This window comes from Paramormyrops kingsleyae, chromosome 9 (assembly GCF_048594095.1).
Source record: "Paramormyrops kingsleyae isolate MSU_618 chromosome 9, PKINGS_0.4, whole genome shotgun sequence".
Taxonomy (NCBI): Eukaryota; Metazoa; Chordata; class Actinopteri; order Osteoglossiformes; family Mormyridae; genus Paramormyrops; species Paramormyrops kingsleyae.
Window position 1 is genome coordinate 13,717,506 of NC_132805.1, and position 13,465 is coordinate 13,730,970.

A 13,465-nucleotide genomic window follows, 5' to 3' on the forward strand; every position below is an offset into this window, starting at 1 on the left:
TCCTTCCATGCTACTAAAAGTCATTTTCATTACCACTGATTATATTAACTGTAAATATTTAATGTCAAACCGTTTTCATTCTCAGTAATTATTTGTTCAGCCCCAGTACAACAATGATGTTTTCACTGTGGCGTGAGCTGAAGTCTGATCACGCGTTTGTCACCATGCAGGTACCGCCGAGGCCCACGGGGTCGTGAAGGACAGATCGACGTTTTGCCCTCCCCCTAATCACACATCCGGCTGGGATCTTGGTCCAGAGTTGCGTGGGCTTATAGTCCTTTCAGAGCCGTGTGTACGATGCAGCTGCTGATGTGTTCCGAGCATTCTCTGGCTGCCAAGCCCGCATTCTGCTACACGCCACCGGGCATAATCCCCTTTTTGCACCCCCTTCCTAAAGGACATTTATATTGGCCGACTAGCTGGTACATGCACTGCTAAGGTGGCAAGGCTGATGGACCCAGAAAGGAGGAGGAGAGACGGAGCTGATCAAAGTGTCTAAACGTTTCTAAATTTGAACATAAACCAAGGCATCATTTCTATATATTTTTGCATTTCCATCTATTTATTTAGCAGTCGCTTTCATCCAAAGTGATGTACAGCAGGCTCAGCCAGTCTCTGGAACAATTGGGGTTATGAGCCTTGCTCAAGGGCCCAGGGGTGAAACAGAGCTAGCGACCCAGGGATTTTACATAAACTAGGAAAATCAGCAGGAACCAGGAACTCTGGACTCGTTATACCAAACTGGCTCATATAGCATCATAATGGCTATTTTAGAGGTATTGCCTTCGGGATAAAGGTGGTACCAAGGTAGTAGTTCAGCCATAAGTGTGTTCAGGGATGTGCTCTGAGCTTCCTGAGATCACTCCCAGGATCCAGCCCCCAGGATCACCCATGTTCTTTTATATGGATATCCTTTCGTTTTAGTCTGCTGTAATTAGCGTTGATGCAAAATTATGTTTTCTGTCACTCTGAGATAGGTTTAAAACTGGATAAAATCTGTAACCCAACCAGAGGGAGAAGAGAAATGTGCATAGGCGCTAATCCGTTTTCTCACGTGCAGTGAGACATAAATATATTTAATGAAATGTAAAGGGGGATTAAAGGAGAAGGGGGGAAATGGTAGGTGACAGTCCAAATAGGCTTATACTCCAAAATAGGGTTAATGCCACAAGGGAAGTTTTCCATAAACTCCTGACTTACTCATGCATTCATGTTGCTACACTACAGCGTTGTAATTTACTGGTTTCCACTTCCATAATTCCTCACAAGAGGAAGGGAAATGGAGTTTCGGAAGCTGTCGGGAAAGAGGAAGGAAAACGGAGGCAGGTGAAGAGGGGAAGTGATGGGAGAAAGAGATAGGGACAAGACAAATGTGGCAGAGAGGACAGAGAAACAGCGGATGGGGGAGGTGGAAAAAAGAGCGTGAAGAAAAACCTCGAACGGAGAACATTTTCGACATTGGAGTAACTAGGAGAGAGCAGAGAGATGGAGAGGAGATTCCGACACCCCGATATGGAAGGAGGGGTGAGATTAGATATGGGAAAGATTTGGATACAGGAGTGATCAAACGAGCGAGAGAGAGAGAGAGAAGAAAACAGAGTAAGACAGTCTCACAGGAAGCCAGACTCCTCAATTTCAGCAGTACGGTTATACACGGTTATATAAAACAAAATCCACGCATAGCAGGTGGAACCAAAAAGCATAACTGGTGTCAAAGTACAGTAGAGTGAAAAACACCAGGCAGAGCGTACTGGGGGAATTAAATGATTCATATAGTGTTAGATTTGATGGAGATAAACAGGCATGGAGAAATTATAACTACTGATGTTTAATAACTCATTAAATAAGGTCTGTTAGATTACTGTCATTAAGAAGAGTCATTTCATTATTAATTCAAAACTAATTAAAATAACAAGCACGGTGCATATTTGAGATATGCTTCCAGATCTGAAGCTCAGGAAAAGAAGAGTTACAGGTATCAGCTAACGTCATTTTGCAAGAGCTGTTACTGCAATTTGAGCTTCAGATTAATAGTTGGATTAATAATAATTGAATTAATAGTTTTACATTCAATTTTATATTTGAGGTAAACACCCACAACAGCATTTGCTCTCTTTTTCTGATCTAACGTAATTGTATGTTTGTTGGCAGAAGATTGGGTCTTAGCGGCTGCTTCTGAACACCATTAAATTAATGGACAGACTGAGTCACCGAGGACTTAACACGGTGCGTACATGCAGCGTCACTTCTCGACTAGCGTAGATTCGGTGTCTCGCTGAGCACGGCCCTTTAAAGGGTCCTTTTCACGGCCGGATGCCCATGTTCTCCGGCATGTCGCCGGCCGTCTGGGCCGCTCCGAACTCGGCTCAGGGCTGAGTGCCGCGTGTTATGATTCGCCTGATTTGCTCCGGAGCGAGCATCCCTCATGTTTATTGATGCTGTGCCAATCAGCGCCGCTTCAAAGGGCAGTGCGGCCGGAGCCTTCGTAAGCTACCCCTCCAGCTGCAGCTGGGCCCCCACCACCTCCGCCACCCAGCATCTCCACCAGGTGTGCTTTCATCTGAGCGGGCACAATACCCCAGCCGCATCCCTTTTGCTTGGAGACAGCAGATCGACAACCCCGCCCTCTTCCCCCAGTGAAGAAGATGCCACGTTCCCATGGGAACCGGCTATGGCCCCTACAGGCGGGATTTGACCAGGCCCTCCCCCCAGCCTTGTGAAGGCCAGTATAGCGACACCACGGCCAGTTCCTACATCTGGATTCAACCCAGAGGATACAGGAGGATCACTGGAGATTTTTGCTGCTGGAAGGTGAGAAATCCACTCAGGCAAGTAACTCTGATGGCATCTGGCTACTACCCGTCTTTTCTTCCTCCACCGTCTGAGCAAGCTTGACCCCTTTTCTTCAGCCCAGCCAGTTACAGTCAGTGGAACACAATGTAGTGTTGATCCTTAACATTTGGAACCAGACTTTGGCCCCAAATGAACGAGTCCCTACCCTATCACATTCTGCACCTCTCCTTGGAGCCTTCCTGAGATGAACATGGAACGAGGGTTCGTCAGCTTAAGCGAGTCAAATTAAAGGAACTCATGACCAATCCTGATGTGATATCATTTAGTGTGCAAACGTCCTCCAACTCCCAAGCGGACGGTCAAGCCAGCAACCTTAGGAAATTTTAAGGCTCCTTCATAACATTCCCATTCAGTTGCTGTTTTTCTTTTTCCCTACAGAAAACACGGAGATTCTGAAGCATGGAGCGGCACTCAAGCATGCCCTCCCAGAGAGACTGTTACTGGGCACTCTGGCTTACACGGGTGCTCAGCCCCCATTGACACGGCTTGGCGGGGCTCACATCGCATCGCTCTGCTAGGTGCATGACCTAGTGGGTCACATCATTCAGCCAGAACATGAGAGCACACTAACGCGCAGTGACCATGCCGCACCATAAAGTGTACCAAGGCCAAGCATCATAATGCTCACTGTGTCCTTCCCCTGGCTGTGTAATCCGCAAGCTAACACAATCCTCAGCACAATAGGCGGTGATCTAGAAGGTCTCTGCACACTGCCTGCCTACTATTATCATCTGTTTGCTTAGCAGACACCTCTCTCCAGAGAAACTTATACAGTGCGCAATTTTAAACTATGTACCAGTCAATATTAGCTTCAGCAATTTTGGTTAGAATAGAAGAGGAAGACAGCAGTGTCCCTCTCAGGATTTCAAGCCTAGATACCCTCATATCAAAACCCACATCCTCCACGAGCGCCATCCCATAATAACCTCTCAGCTTCTCAGCAGCTCCTTTTGAAATCAATACCCATACCGTACACTCAGCATACACCACAGAGCAGGCTCCACTGAAGGAGCAATTCTGGCGTATTGTGTACTCCCTTGTACAGACTACCATCTCAATAGTGTATACAAAGGGACAGACTGCCATCTCAATGCTGTATAAAAAGGTTACGACTACTGTCTCAGTATTATAAACAAATGGACAGACTACTGTCTCAGTAGTGTATATAAAGGACAGGTTACCATCTCAATATTGTATACAAAGGGACAGACTACTGTCTCAGTAGTGTATACAAAAGTACACACTACCATCTCAGTAGTGTATAAAAAGCTTCAGACTACCATCTCAATATTGTATACAGACACAGAATACACTCACAACAGTCTATACAGAGGAACAGACTCATTTCAGAACAGAGTATATAAGTTTACATACTGTCTTCATAACAGTCTATACAAATACAGCCTACACTTATAACAGTCTATATAGAGGAACAGACCACTTTCAGAACACCATATATAAGCTTATAGACTACCCTCACAATAAGCCATACAAAAGTATGGACTACATTGATAGCAGCCTAAACAGAAAAACAGACAAACCTCACAATAGTGCATACAGAGATACAGAATACACTCACAATATGTACGACACTAAGAACAGTAATTACATATATATACGGCTTACCCTTACAATAGTGTACAAAGGTACTTGCTATACCCACAGTGTTTACAAAAGTATAGACAAGAGTATTAAACCCAGAATAGGCACAGGTACAAACACAAAGGCACAAGCTTCACTCAAAATAGATTTGTTGTGATCACACGATGCATTTAGACATCCTGCTTATGTATTGTTGCTAATTTTGAGGTCAAGGTCATCAGTCCTCATCTTTTGTTCCCCATTGCTAGAAGCATGTTTCGAAAAGCTACTCAGAAGCTCTTCATTTCCAGTTATCCATTAGCCGTTCTTCAAAACATCCTTGCGTCGTCTCAGATCTTCCTGTGCCGGAAAATCACCTCTGCGCTCTGATAATTCCCGCTTCCTTAGCTGGCGCTTTCGTCCACTGAGACTGTGTCCGCGGCACTTTCAGTCACATCGCTCAAAGACTCTGCACCGGATTCCCCTCCTGAGATTTAAATGTGGCGCATTCTGGGCACAAACCCATTTGTTAAAAAACATCGGCATGCGTTTCGATCTTATTCATTAGCTTCTTGTTCCAGAATAAACCCCATATGGTGTCGGATATTCATCTTTAAATAATATTCACCAATTCGTCTCATGCACCATACTCTCAATCTATGGAGTATCCATCTGCCTTCCATCACTGCTTATCCCGTATGGGACTGCTGAGAGTGAAGGTTACCCCCCCTTAGGTTGGGGACACCCTGGATGCAATGTCAGTCCATCACAGGACACATACTGTCATCAAGCTGCTTAAGGCAAAAAACACACATAGCCAATTTGTTTGGACAAACTGCACTGTCATAGTCCCAAGAAATGACAGCGTTGTGGCCATGATATTGTCGAGGTGTGGCCTTTGTACATGGTGTGCAGAGGCCCAGAGGATGAGCAGCAGGTGCACTCAATAATGGCTTCCGAACAGCGTCTGTTGGACTCACCAGCAAGAATAAACCAGCCCAGCTCTGCAAGCGGGGCGGCGTCTTGATCAAAGACTTTCATTTGCTTATTTAAGTCACAGATGGTGCATGAGTTAGAAATATAGACCATGTCTATCCTCATTATAAAACCAATGCAGATTAAGCTTCTTTAGTAGGACAAATTGTCCACCGTGACACCAATATATCCTCCTGAGACCCCACCCATTCATTTATGTCCATTGTAGAGGACATTTTGTTTTTGCGTCTGTCTTTTCACTGATGTAAGGAAACACTAAAGAGGACATGCTGTGAAATTCAAAATAAAAATACATTTAAAAAAATCTAAATTGTAAGATGTCTTATTTCCTCCAAAGACAAATAACCTAAAATTGAAGGACACTTTTTTCCTTGGGTCTCAGGAGGATATAGAGAAAGCGACTGATTTATTCGTAACTGAACACCAATGAACTAAAATCACCATCCTACATCATCCATGACCACTTTGGTCATATTTCTGTAGATGACAATTTCATTCTGTGATTGCAGATGCAACTTTGTGGGTCAGGCGATCTTTGAATAGCAGTGATTGGCTGCAGAATACCATACAACAAGAAGGCGCACTTCCTCGCGTCATTCTGCATTCATCACATTAACCACAAATGATTCAATGAAATATCAGCCATAAAGATTGTGGCCCAGACTTGCCAACAATGCCTTTAAAGTCCATGCACTTCATCCAGACCTTTTATTTGAGTTCCACCATGTACGGTCCAAACGGATCCTCGTTAGGAGCCTGTGGATGTATTCTGGCTCTGAACATATTTTCCAGTCTCAGGTTTCATTAATTAATCACCTTTATTACATCTGCAGTCATTACTCTGAAGCGTGGAGCGTAATGTCCTACAGCAGGTCCCCTTATCCCTGCAAGCCAGAGTCTCTTCAATATATGCAGTTTCCTTAATTTCATTCGAGAACAAGGAATCTATCCCATCATCCACCCTGTTTTTCAGGTATATATTCAGCATTGTTGGTGGGTAAAACACTGAAGGGGGCTCCCTTCCACATCCCGATTTAGGGTTAGGCTCCACCGAGAAGCATGCTGGGTTTTCCAAGCTGAGCTCTTTTTTTTTTTTAAAATTAACCGCGGAAGAATGCAACAGCATTCACCAGGAGCTACAGGTGCATGCTCTGGTCACGATTTATTCCACAGCTGTTACAAGTATTGATGGATCAAGCAAATCACTCTGTGCTTCATTTAACATCACAGTTAAAAAAAAAATCTCCCAGTGAGGGATATTATTAGCCTGTATCTCAAAGTAAGGACCACACCTCAATACAATGCTCAAACACTAAAATACCATAACGGGTAATTTACCAACAAAATGGAAAATAGCATTAGATTTGACCTACAGCACATCTTTAGCACAGACCAAACATAATAAATCAGCCCAGACAGATAAATGAAGCTTGTGCCTTCATTGGCTTTCATATAACAATGAAAAGTGTTGTCATGATACTTTGGCAATAATCGCATTATTAGTAACCTTAATTCGTGGGCCAGCACAAACGGATAAGACTTTGCCAGTAAACCCATCAGAGATATTTTGCTGTGCATTAACCACAAAGAATTTCTCCCAGAGACCAGCAGCAGTTGCTTGTGTAATGGCGTTAGGCACAGTTCAATGGTCTGCTTAAAGACACTATCTTGATTGAATTTGTTTTTATAGCAGATGAGGGAGTTTCCTGTAATAGTCTTTTTATCTCAGTTCTCTGTCATTAAAGAACATTATGACACCATATATTAATGCATTTTCGATGCACAAAATTATATGTACGGCTATAGATCCAGGTTTCTATGTGTCTGGAGGTAAATGATTTCAGGAGGGGCCTTAATTAAGAACAATTTTGCTTCATTAATGTCATGGGGAAAAGCATTCAACTTTCGACGGTCAAGAGCACAACGAGCGAAAGCCTGACGATGCCGGAATTGAACAGGCTACGGAAACTGCAGATAAAAATCACGGACGGCAGCATTCACAAACAGCCACGTACCCCAGACAACCCGATTGCTTGTACACAAATATTCGTCGTGGCAACATACATCGGCATTATGACATCATGCGGACGTCCACACATTCATACAAACTCACGTACACACTTCAAAGTATAAACCCCACAATACTGTTGTTGCATTCCTGCTGTAATTTGCATGCACACACACACACACACACACACACACATCCCTCTCTCTCTCTCTCTCTCTCTCTATATATATATATATATATATATATATATATATACATACATAGATATTTATTACATAGATAAAGAGACAAAGAAAGAGACACACAAATATGAAATTCAACAATCTGACAGCGAGGGCAGGGAACTCAACAATTTAAGAGCAATGTAAAGGAACCACAGTAGCGGTGGAGACGCATGATAAGACACACTCACGCAGACACACGGGTACACAAAAGAGGCATACTCACAGAATGAATCAGACGATACTAGATGCCTTTTTCCATAAGTCAGTGTGGTATCCAGTCAACGCAGCCCTGGCAGACATGTGAACAGGATCCAGGGGGACACAATATCCAAGCTGGGGGAGCAGATGTGGGAGTGCAGTTTGAATGTAGAGAGCAGGGGTGGACAAGGATTCCAAAAGATTTTAATTTTATTTATTTATTAAGAGTGGGGGGTGCTGATGGTTCACTTTAGAAGTGGCAGATTCCTGGGTTTGACCTCTGATTAAACAATATTCCTTTGTTTAAAAAAGTGTGAGGGAAAAAAGGTCTGCAGCTGGGGAACAATAAAAGGAGAGAAGCAGAGGAAGAGTGCGAGGAACGCTGGCTCTCTCTTTCACAGAGGAACAGCAGGGACAGAGTGACAGAGCACCTCACAGACTGCAACAGGGAAAAAAACGCGGTTTTGAGGCAAAAAAGGCCCTTCTCTCGCCTTCCCTCACACTCCCCCTGTCCCCGTCTCTCTCTTTGTGGCGGTCGCAGGCCTCTCTCGCTTATTCAAAGCCGGCATTCAATCACAATCTTGAGTCGAGATGAAGAAAGGGAGGAAAACATACACACACACAGAACAAAATCAAAAACAGATGAAGGTGTCTATTCCCACCTGTTCTCTCTTTTTCTCAGTCTCGCTCCTCCCTCCCCCCCGGACTGCACACTTCCAGAAGCAGTCGCGTTGCGTATCTGTACCTGAGCAACACACCAGAGGATGCATCCGAATCCTCTTAATCAGCCCTGATTGCAGCAACGACCCAGGCGTCCATCAGCAAGCGCCCGTCGTTAGAGCCGATTACAGCCTTCCTGTGCTCACTGCCTGGAACGACAATGACGGCTGATCTCACAAGTGTGGCTCATCCTAGGAATGGCATCAGGCAGGCATCTCGAATTGACTCTAACTGCCCCCCGACTGGAATGCTGCCCTTTGCCCGGTCCATCACAATAACATTCCACCTGTAATTCTGAAGGCACAAAACAAAAACCTATGGCCTTTAGGTATAATCTTGCTTTTCGACCTCCCTCTCTACCTGTGCTGTCAGGTGTCTCCTACCTCCCCCATTTAGGCGCCACTGCTCATTATTCAGCAACGTCCCTGTTCCTCCCCCTGTTCCACTTTATCAGAGAAATGTAACAGATAAAGAATGTTGCATCAAGATTTACTCCACTCTGGATGGTTATGGGTTAAAAAATTTCTACAGTTTATATGGTATCTCTGATCAAAATCAAAAAGCCAGAGATTTCGGGGAGGCTCCAGTTTCTCAGAGGTGCTTATAATCAAATTCCCAAAATTATTAGATCATATCATGGAAAAACTCCAAAGGTCTTTAAGAAGACTGCAGGTGAAAGACTCAGCTATTCCCCTTAAATCCATTCTGACATTCTTAGGCTGGGTATCTCTGGTGTAGTGTTTCCTTCACGTCAGGTCCATCACCAGACACAAAGGAGAAAAGGGGGCCTTGGGTCACTTGAACTAGGGATTCCAATCCAAGAGGCAGAAGGTAACGTGACCCAAACCCTCAACTGTGCACATCCAGTCCTTTCTGGCACCAATGGGTTCTTCAGATTCTAGAAGTGGACCAAAACCTAAATTCAAGTTAATATTTCAATAAGGCAGATGAATTTGCACCAGACCAGGTCAAATTTTGGCCCTTTGTGAGTAGCCAACTAGTCCAAATTCGACTTGATCCAAAACCAGCATGAATCCTTCGGTTCTCATCTGACAGGTGTCGAATGAAATATGGCGATCTTGGTGGATGCTGCTGGCTAGCATGTGGCAGCTAAGACCCATGGTGGGAAGCGTGGCCCCTGGAAGAGGTCCTGCAGTGGAGAGGCCGCACATGGGGGCATGAACCCTGTGGGAACAGAGAGATCTGGAATAAATGGACAAGACTGTGGTATCTGTGTCAACGCCGCTGATTTAGTCATTTTCCTCAGGTCTCTGTCTTTGTCTGGTACACCGTCTCCCATTAGCCCAAACCGATGCTACATTGCATATTGAGGAACGCAAGCAGGGATTAAATTAGTGTCCTTACCTGCACTGTTCACCCTCAAATTGAGGCTGAAGGTGATCTAAAGCTGAACTCCTTGAGTGAGCACTTGGGATTGCTGAAATGCCATTGTAAGCACTCATGGCTTATCGGCTTCTTTTGGGCACAAATTCTCAGCAAAAATGGTGCGTCAAAGCAGAAGAAGCAGATTTGCCAGGAAGTGAGTGGGTCAGGACACGTGAGGGTGCTGTAGGGGGTCAGCGCAGAGTTCTTCTTTGATCCTCTAGATGTATCAATTGGGATTTTTCCTAGATGATGGGAAACTTGCTATCTCTCATATTGTTTTTCTATTGTCAGTCTATAAAGATACCACTAAGGAATAACAATTAATAATGTGCTAATCTGATCCTCACTCAGCTACACAACTCAAAACCGATCAAGGCCAAAAGAGGCAGAACCCGTTGTATGGCCGATAATCACTGACATACACACACAGACACACACACATCGAGAGGACTCTCCAAAATTTTCCAGAAGCTTAATTTCTAATGAAATGTGGCAAGGACTGACAGACGGAGATAGAGAAAAGAGGGGGAGGGGAATGATGAGGACGGTGACGGGGATCCAATTAACGGGGGGAACAAAATCTCAAGCACTTATATGTAGGTTGCTAATCAATACATCAAAACTGATTGACATCGGTCACGGGGCTCCCTGGCAGGGAGGGTGGATGAGAGAGAGACAGGGCGAGAGGAAAATGGCTGATGCGTGAATGAAATTAAGAAAAGACTGAAAAACACTGCCGATGCATCTGATGATGGAGGAATGACAAAGAATGGGGGGGGGCGGGCAAGCGATAAAGAGAGTGGGGCACTCACCCAGCTCAGTTCCTGCTCCACGGGCAACACAATTCCGGCACTGTGATTTCATCCCGAGCAGGAGCAGACAGGGATTCGGAGAAACGGTCGGTGGAATACCAATGGGAGAGCTGTCGGAGCCCCCCCCACAACAGGGAAAAGGTGCTACGGAGGGGAAAAGACACAGTCAAGTCTGTGACCAGTGCTTCCTGTGAAATCCCTCGTGCGGCATAGAGTGAATACCCCCCCTCCCCCCCTGCACACACTCAGCATCACCCCCCACCTTCCAAAAAAATCAAGGGAATCATCACAAAAGCACAGAAGAGCATGCACAGCCTGACTGATGCACACTCACACTCACAGTGGAACAGAGTTGCAATGACACCCCAGGACAGAAATTCGCAGGCCGTTCCCTGATGATGGAGAAAACCCTTGATTGACACTTGTTCCCCCTCCCCCTCGCTATATTCCTCACTGAAGAGAATTCAGTGATGGAGAGAATAAAATAAATGTCCTTTTATGTTCATTCATCCCCCTCCTTTTCGCCTGCATGTTGCCTGTAATTCCACAGTGCTCGACTGCAAGCTGCATTCACTCTCTCTCTCTCTCTCTCTCTCTCTCTCTCCTTCCTCAGTTGTATCCCTGTTTCTTTCCCAGCTCTCTCCAGCCCAATCAGGAGTGCCTCCCTCTCCCTCTCTCTCTCTCTGCTCCCTCCTACTCTACCCCCTTTTCCAACACCCACTCCCTTGCTCTTCCTCCCCCTCTACCGGCACTCTCCATCTCTCTCTCACTCCTCCTCATCTCAGGTGTCCTAAGTGACAAATATCAAGTTCCTGCCTCCGTATCAGATGAACGTGCCTGTCTGGGTCTGTTTTCAGAAATCACAAAGCAGCCGTGACACGGGCACGCGTGCACAGTGACAGCCCTGCCAGCCGGCACATGACCGCCCGGCGCTCAATGACAGCAGCGGGATGATGTCCGCCACTTCACAGGCAGTTGCGGGGCTTTCTGCGCGAGAGTGACATCCTGGCATTGCTAACCTCAGTCATGTTCAGAAGAAGATTCACGAGACATTACAGTTATATGGATGGACACTACGAAGCACAACATTTCGACCAATAATCGGTGCCAATTACCACTGGGACGCAACCTCGTTAAAAAAAAAAAAAAACAACTTTCCCAGAAAGCCATGCTCTTCGTAGGCAAAGACTTGCATTAATGAGGCGGCTTGTCTGTTCGGTGCGTGGCAATAATACAGCGCAGCGAAGAGCGGGAGGCGGCGGCACGGAGACAGAACCCCACGGCTCTGTGGAAAACCGCAGGAGCAGCTTGTCTTTCGGATTATGCCACTTTTCCTGTCTGATCCCTCTTTCCCATGTGGTGGGCAGGCAGGGCGCACATTTCTATCGGCTCGCGTTGTCTTGCCTGCTCACTGCCTGTTGCGAGCTGGTGACAGGGTTTACACTTTTGTCCAAGGGGCTGTACACACACACACACACACACACACACACAGACCTGTACTCATACCTTTGTGGGAACTGTCCATTCATTTCTATGGGCAAATCCCTAATCCTTAACCCCTACCCAGCCCTAGCCTTAACCATAAGTAACCAGACAAAATACAAGGCTTCGGCATTTTTAGTTTTTTTATTGCAGTCACAGATTTTAATATTGGATTTCCCCTTGTGGGGACTGACACAATGGTCCCCACAATGTCAAAATAAGTTGTAATGGACCACACACACACACACTCACTCAGTGAGTTTCAGCAGCAGCCCGTCTGATTCCCTATTCTGTCTCCTCGCATTGTGCCCCCACCCTCTTCGCCGCCTCGTGCACTCGACCACTGTCATCCTCTGTGTGGCGATACCGCGCCCCAAAGCCTCACACACGTGGCCAGGCTGGGACCCATGCGCCACTGACCAGCACAGGCCCAGGACACGCCGGCTCCGCCAGTGGCTCTGATTGGCTCTGGCCGGAAACCACGTGACCGAACGGCTTCATTCTGCCTGTAACATTTACACTTCACCGGTTCCCTTTAACCCTGTGATTGCGTCGTCGTATCAGCCGATGAAGGATATACAGAGAGGATACAGGGTGGGGGGGAGACAGACAAGGAGGGAGAGAGAGAGAGAGAGAGAGAGAGAGAGAGAATTGACATTCAGGCCGAGTGCTGCGCCTTGCCTGTGGAATAATGATTAGCTGTTCAGTATTCGAGTCGCGTAGTCTCTACTATCAATGAGAGAGAGGGATGGGGGGTGGGGGAGGGAGCTCAGAGAGAGAGAGGGAGCAAGGGAGAGAGGGAGAGATGAATACAGGGAGAAACAAGGTGAACAAAAAAAAGGGCTAGAGGAGGAATAAGAAGATGAACGGTGAGGGCAGAGCGGTGGCATGAGCGGCACGGGGGCACACACATGCACTCACACACGCGCCACATCACACAGAGGTTCAGTGTGGCCCCCGCGCTCATGTGCACGTGAACACGCTTCACACTCGTCTGCTGGCTGCAGATGCCAGTGGCCTCAACATACAAATATATAGATTGGAGACCCTAAAATATACAGATAGGCACAGAATGGGTAGGGGGGTGACTTTGTCAAAGTCACAGCAGGTACGACCACCTCAGAAGGCAATAAATAGAGGCTGGGGATGTGTTGGGGGGGGGGGGTGAGAAGGAGATCATGAAGGAAGAAAATGTAGAATGTGGG

At 46.1% G+C, this 13,465-nt stretch overlaps 1 protein-coding gene across 4 annotated transcripts in view; it reads right to left on the reverse strand.

Annotated features, from left to right (window-relative positions):
- Positions 1-11,346, reverse strand: part of grik5 (glutamate receptor, ionotropic, kainate 5) — a 39,235-nt gene extending 27,889 nt beyond the window's left edge. The window contains exons 1-4 of one of the 4 annotated variants that reach the window (XM_023810054.2): positions 11,119-11,346; positions 10,779-10,922; positions 8,606-9,765; positions 7,886-7,995 (exon numbers count right to left, since the gene is read on the reverse strand). The gene's annotated coding sequence lies outside the window, so the exon portion shown is untranslated. Of the gene's footprint in view, positions 1-7,885; positions 9,766-10,778; positions 10,988-11,112 lie in introns of those variants that run through there. The other 3 variants (XM_023810055.2, XM_023810053.2, XM_023810052.2) reach the window with 3 other exon arrangements.
- Positions 11,347-13,465: the final 2,119 nt, after the last annotated feature.